Source organism: Arachis hypogaea, chromosome 11, assembly GCF_003086295.3.
Source record: "Arachis hypogaea cultivar Tifrunner chromosome 11, arahy.Tifrunner.gnm2.J5K5, whole genome shotgun sequence".
In the NCBI taxonomy this organism is placed as follows: Eukaryota; Viridiplantae; Streptophyta; class Magnoliopsida; order Fabales; family Fabaceae; genus Arachis; species Arachis hypogaea.
The window spans coordinates 39,282,077-39,288,545 of record NC_092046.1 but is presented as its reverse complement, the minus strand read 5'-3'; the positions used below and the strand labels follow the sequence as shown (position 1 = coordinate 39,288,545).

The 6,469-nt window shown below is 38.1% G+C and overlaps 1 non-coding gene across 1 annotated transcript; it reads right to left on the bottom strand.

The window, feature by feature from the left end:
• Positions 1-6,157: 6,157 nt before the first annotated feature.
• On the bottom strand, positions 6,158-6,265 carry LOC112724246 (small nucleolar RNA R71). The gene has a single exon (XR_003163419.1). It is a non-coding gene; the product is annotated as a small nucleolar RNA R71 (small nucleolar RNA).
• Positions 6,266-6,469: the final 204 nt, after the last annotated feature.

The window sequence follows — 6,469 nt, the reverse complement described above, 5'->3', positions numbered from 1 at the left end:
TTCTTTGAGATATCATTTGTGAGATGATTTGGAGATTTCTCTCCCTGCGAATCCGCTGTGTATCATGTGGACGTGTCTTTCCGGTGTACGAGGTGATCGCGCGGTTCGTCCGATATCTTCGTCCCTTCATCTCTTTCTTTGGTCATCATCTCGGGTGGTTAGAAACCGATCTAGTTTTCCTTCCCTCACCAATTTTTCTATGATGTTCTTTAGATCGAAGCACTCGTTGGTGGAGTGCCCTCGCACTCGATGATATTCGCAATATTCATTCCGGTTTCCTCCTCCTCTTTTGCCTTTGAGTGGCCGAGCTGGGGGTATTTTCTCCGTATGGCAGACTTCTTTGTATACGTCGACTAGGGATGCCCTGAGAGGGGTGTAATTGTGGTATTTTTTTATTTTCTCCCCTTGTCGATCTTCTTTCCTTTTGGATTCGTTGTCTTTATCTCTGCAGGGGACCCCGGATTTTGAAGTTTCTCCCAACCGAGCGTTTTCTTCTATGTTGATGTATTTTTCTGCTCGCTCCTGCACTTCGTCTAAGGAGGTAGGGTACTTCTTTGATATGGATTGGCTAAAAGGTCCTTCTCGTAGGCCATTGATGAGTCCCATGATGGCGGCCTCTGTTGGCAAGATTTGTATGTCCATGCATGTTTTGTTGAATCTTTCCATGTAGTTGCGGAGGCTCTCCCGATCTCCTTGCTTGATCCCCAGTAAACTGGGGGCATGCTTGGCCTTATCTTTCTGGATGGAGAATCTGGCTAGGAATTTTTTGGCTAGGTCATCAAAGTTTGAGATGGACTTTGGAGGTAGGTTGTCGAACCATCTGATTGCTGTCTTCGTGAGAGTTGTTGGAAAAGCTTTGCAGCGAACGGCATCTGAGGCGTCGGTGATGTACATTCTGCTTCTTGAAATTGCTGAGATGATGGTTGGGATCTGTGCTGTCATCATACAAAATCATATCCGGGAGTTTGAAGTCTTTTAGAATTTTGGTTTTCATGATTTCCTTGGTAAATGGATCTTGTTCTTTGTGTGAATTTTCCTCAGGAGTGGTTTGAGGAGCTTTTGATTTGAGATCGGCTTCTAATTGCAGTAGTTTATCTTCTAATTCTCGACACCACCGTACCTCTCTTTGTAGATCCTTCCCGACCTCTCGTTGTTGTTGGGTTTCTTTTTCAAGTTGCTTTAAGCGGTCTTGAAGTGCTTCTATTACCCCCGGATTTGATGAGTTTTTGTCCCCGTTGGATTCCGGAGTATCCTTTAGCGTAGTGTCCGCATTCTTGTGCGGTGTTATGTTTTCCAGATCTGAATCGTGGTCGTTGTCATGACCGTCTGCCATGGTATTGGGATGACTTCCAGGTTCCCCGGCAACAGCGCCAATGTTCCGAGGGTTACCTGAAACTGTAGGTCGATCTCGGATGAGATCTTCTGTACTGGTCGGAGATGACGTGTCCGGCTGGTTGGTGGCGGCCGGAGCTGTTGTGTCCGACTTGTTGGACTGGCTGCACTGCTGATCCTTTGTCACCGGAGGGTGGGGGTACCTGCAAGAGACTCCGATGCTTAATTTAGCATGGGTATTAAACAGGTTTTTTAGTAGAATCAGAGTATGAGTTATACCTGGGTGCTCCAGTGTATTTATAATGATGAGGAGTGACCTTTTTAGATAAGATAAGTTAGTTATCTTATCTTATCTTTGGGTGAGGTCAGCTTATCTTCCATGGAACCGCCCTTATCTCTATAGGCGTGGGTTGCCTCTGGATCTGGGTCGTATTCCTTGAGTTGGACCCTTCTTTAGGCTTTCCTGTCGATTTGGCCGAGTTCTTCGTGAAGAAGTCGGCCGCTTGACCTAAAGAGGTCGGTCGCTTTGCTACTGAACATCCCGGTTTGGACAGCTCGACCCAGGGTATGAACAGCTAGTGTCACTAACGTTGGCATATCATCCCTTGCTCCACGTTACCCTTCAAATTAATGGTCTTAACGTGACCACTAATGTGGGCAATCTTGGCCTGCTCCAGCATTAGTGACAAAGGTGAGTGTCACTTTTTATTATATTTTTATTAGTTTTCATTCAAAAATCACATTTCTGGACTTTACTATTAGTTTGTGTGTTTTTCTGTGATTTCAGGTAATTTCTGGCTGAAATTGAGGGACTTGAGCAAAAATCTGATTCAGAGGCTGAAGAAGGACTGCAGATGCTGTTGGATTCTGACCTCCCTCCACTCGAAGTGGATTTTCTGGAGCTACAGAAACCCAATTGGCGCGCTCTCAATTGTGTTGGAAAGTAGACATCCAGAGATTTCCAGCAATATATAATAGTCCATCCTTTGCACGAGTTTTGATGATGCAAACTGCTGTTCAAACGCCAACTCCCTGCCCTATTCTGGAGTTAAACGCCAGAAATAGGTCGCAAATCAGAGTTAAACGCCAGAAACAGGCTACAACCTGGCGTTTAACTCCAAAAAGAGTCTCTACACATGAAAGCTCAATGCTCAGCCCAAGCACACACCAAGTGGGCCCGGAAGTGGATTTCTACATCATTTACTTATCTTATGTAACTCTAGCTACTAGTTTAGTATAAAAACTACTTTTAGTGATTTATTTCACATCTCTGGTTGGTATTTGACTAATTTTATGTTCAGAGATCACGTTAAGGGGGCTGGCCATTCGGCCATGCCTTGACCTCCATCACTTATGTATTTTCAACGGTAGAGTTTCTACACACCATAGATTAAGGTGTGGAGCTCTGTTGTTCCTCATGAATTAATGCAAAGTACTATTGTTTTTTTATTCAATTCAAGCTTATTCTTATTCTAAGATATTCATTCACACACAAGAACATGATGAATGTGATGATTATGTGACACTCATCACCATTCTCACTTATGAACGCGTGCCTGACAAACACTTTCGTTCTACATGAAAACAAGCTCGATTGCATATCTCTTAGCCTCCTGGTTCACGATCAAAGTCTTCGTGGTATAAGCTAGAATTAATGGCGGCCATTCTTGAGATCCGGAAAGTCTAAACCTTGTCTGTGGTATTCCGAGTAGGATCTGGGAAGGAATGACTGTGACGAGCTTCAAACTCGCGAGTGTTGGGCGTAGTGACAGACGCAAAAGGATCACTGGATCCTATTCCAACATGATCGAGAACCAACAGATGATTAGCCATGCGGTGACAGCGCATTTGGACCATTTTCACTGAGAGGACGGGATGTAGCCATTGACAACGGTGATGCCCAACATACAGCTTGCCATGGAAAGGCGTATGAATGATTGGATGAAGACAGTAGGAAAGCAGAGATTCAGAGGGAGCAAAGCATCTCCATACGCCTATCTGAAATTCTCACCAATGAATTATATAAGTATCTCTATCCTATTTTATATTTTATTTATATTTTAATTATCTTAAATCCCATAACCATTTGAATCTGCCTGACTGAGATTTGCAAGATGACCATAGCTTGCTTCAAGCCGACAATCTCCGTGGGATCGACCCTTTCTCACGTAAGGTTTATTACTTGGACGACCCAGTGCACTTGCTGGTTAGTTGTGCAAAGTTGTTAAAAAGAACTAAGATTATGAACGTGCGTATTAAGTTTTTGGCGCCGTTACCAAGGAATGAACAGTCACGATTTTGTGCACCAAGTTTTTGGCGCCGTTGCCGGGGATTGTTTGAGTTTGGACAACTGACGGTTCATCTTGTTGCTCAGATTAGGTAATTTTATTTTAATTTTAAGTTTTTCTTTTTATTCTTTTATTTTCGAAAAATTTTCAAAAATAAATAAATAAATTATTCTATGTTCTTCAGAATTTTTAAGAATGAATTCTAGAGTTTCATGATGATTTGTTGAAGTCTGGCTGGCTCTGAAGCCATGTCTAATTCTTTTGGACCGAGGTTTCAACTTATCATCACAAGAGCCCTTGGACTCCCGTCTGATCAGCTGTTGTATGCCTGATTTGTATGCTGAAGCTTGACTAGCCATTGGCCATGTCTAGTGTTTTGGACCGGAGCATTCACTGAAAGCTTGGCTGGCTAGTAAGCCATGTCTAATTCCTGGAATGGAGCTTTAGACTAACATTGCATGATTACTGAAATTTTTATTAAAAATTTTGGAATCCTTATTTTCTTTTTCAAAATTAATTTTCGAAAAATCCAAAAAATTAATAAAATCATAAAACCAAAAATAATTTGATGTTTCTTATTTGAGTCTGGTGTCAATTTTTAAGTTTGGTGTCAATTGCATCTTTTTAATTTCTTTAAATTTTCAAAAACTCATGCATAATGTTCTTCATGATCTTCAAGTTGTTCTTGATGAATTTCCTTGTTTGATCTTTGCATCTTTTTGTTTTGTCTTTTCTTGTTTTTCATATGCATTTTCAATTTTTTAGTGTCTAAAGTTTGAAAATTTCTAAGTTTGGTGTCTTGCATATTTTTCTTTTCTTAAAAAATTTTCAAAAATAAGTTATTGATATTCATCTTGACATTCAAAGTGTTCTTGGTGTTTATCTTGACATTCAAGGTGTTCTTGCATGCATTTTTATTTTGATCTTAAATTTTTATGTGTGTTTCATTTTTGTTGTTTAATAGAAAAAGAGAAAAACATAAAAATGATATCTTTCCTTTTTTCTCTCTCCTCATTAAAAATTCAAAAAATAAAAAAATATCTTTCCCTTTTTTTCTCATAAATTTCGAATATTTGAGTTGACTTTTTCAAAAATTTTTCAAAATTTAGTTGTTTCTTATGAGTCAAATCAAATCTTCAATTTAAAAAAATTCTATCTTTTTCAAATCTTTTTCAAAAATAAAATCTCTTTCATTTTTTTTCATATTTTCAAAAATTCAAATTGATTTTCAAAAATCTTTTTCTTATTTTATTCCATATTTTTCAAAATCTTTACTAACAATTAATGTGATTGATTCAAAAAAATTTTGAGTTTGTTACTTACCTATTAAGAAAGGTTCAATCTTTAAATTTTAGAATCATATCTTTTAGCTTATTGTTAGTCAAGTAATCAATTTCAATTTTCAAAATCAAATCTTTTTAATTTCCAATTCAAATCTTTTTCAAAATGATTTTCAATCATATCTTTTTCAATTTCAATCATATCTTTTCAAAATCAATTTCAAAATCTTTTCTAACTTCTCACCCTTTCAAATTTGATTTTCAAATCTTTTTCAATTAACTACTTGACTTTTTGGTTTATTTTTAAAAGTTTTCTATTTCAATCATATCTTTTTCAAAACCACCTAACTATTTCTCTCTCTCTAATTTTCGAAAATCACTAACACTTTTTCAAAATTCTTTTTAATTAACTAATTAATTCAAATTTTAATTTTAATTTTATTTCTCTTTTTTATTTTCGAATTCTAACTACATTGTAAAATAAAAACAGATTTTTTTTCCTTTTAGTTTAAATTAAATTCAAATTTTCTCCCCCTCTCTCATCTCCTTATATTTATTTATTTATCTACTAACACTTCTCTTCTACTCATAATTCGAACCCCCTCTTCTCCCATGTGTTCGAATTTTTTCTCTTCTCTTCTTCTACTCACATAAGGAATCTCTATACTGTGACATAGAGGATTCCATATTTTCTTTTCTGTTCTCTTCTTTTTTCATATGAGCAGGAACAAGGATAAGAACATTCTTGTTGAAGCTGATCCTGAACCTGAAAGGACTCTGAAGAGAAAGCTAAGGAAGGCTAAAGCATAACTCTTTGGAGAGGATCTGACAGAAATTTTTGAAAAAGAAGGAGACATGGCCGAACCTAATAGCAATGGTGGAGATGCAAGGAAGATGCTTGGTGACTTTATTGCACCCTCTTCTAACTTCTATGGAAGAAGCATCTCACTTCCTGCAATTGGAGCAAACAACTTTGAGCTTAAGCCTCAATTAGTTTCTCTAATGCAACAGAACTGCAAGTTTCATGGACTTCCAATGGAAGATCCTCATCAGTTTTTAGCTGAATTCTTGCAAATCTGTGACACTGTCAAGACCAATGGAGTTGATCCCGAGGTCTACAGGCTTATGCTTTTCCCTTTTGCTGTAAGAGACAAAGCTAGAACATTGTTGGATTCACAACCTAAGGATAGCCTGAACTCCTGGGATAAGCTGGTCAGTGCTTTCCTGGCCAAATTCTTTCCACCTCAAAAGATGAGCAAGCTTAGAGTGGAAATCTAAACCTTTAGACAGAAGGAAGGAGAATCCCTCTATGAAGCTTGGGAAAGATATAAGCAACTGATCAAAAGGTGTCCTACTGACATGCTTCCAGAATGGAGCATCATAAGTATATTCTATGATGGTCTATCTGAGTTGTAAAAAATGTCATTAGACCATTCTGCAGGAGGATCTCTTCACGTGAAAACCCCTGCAGAAGCTCAGAAACTCATTGAAATGGTTGCAAATAACCAGTTCATGTACACCTCTGAGAGGAATCCTGTGAACAATGGGACGCCTCAGAAGAAGGGAGTT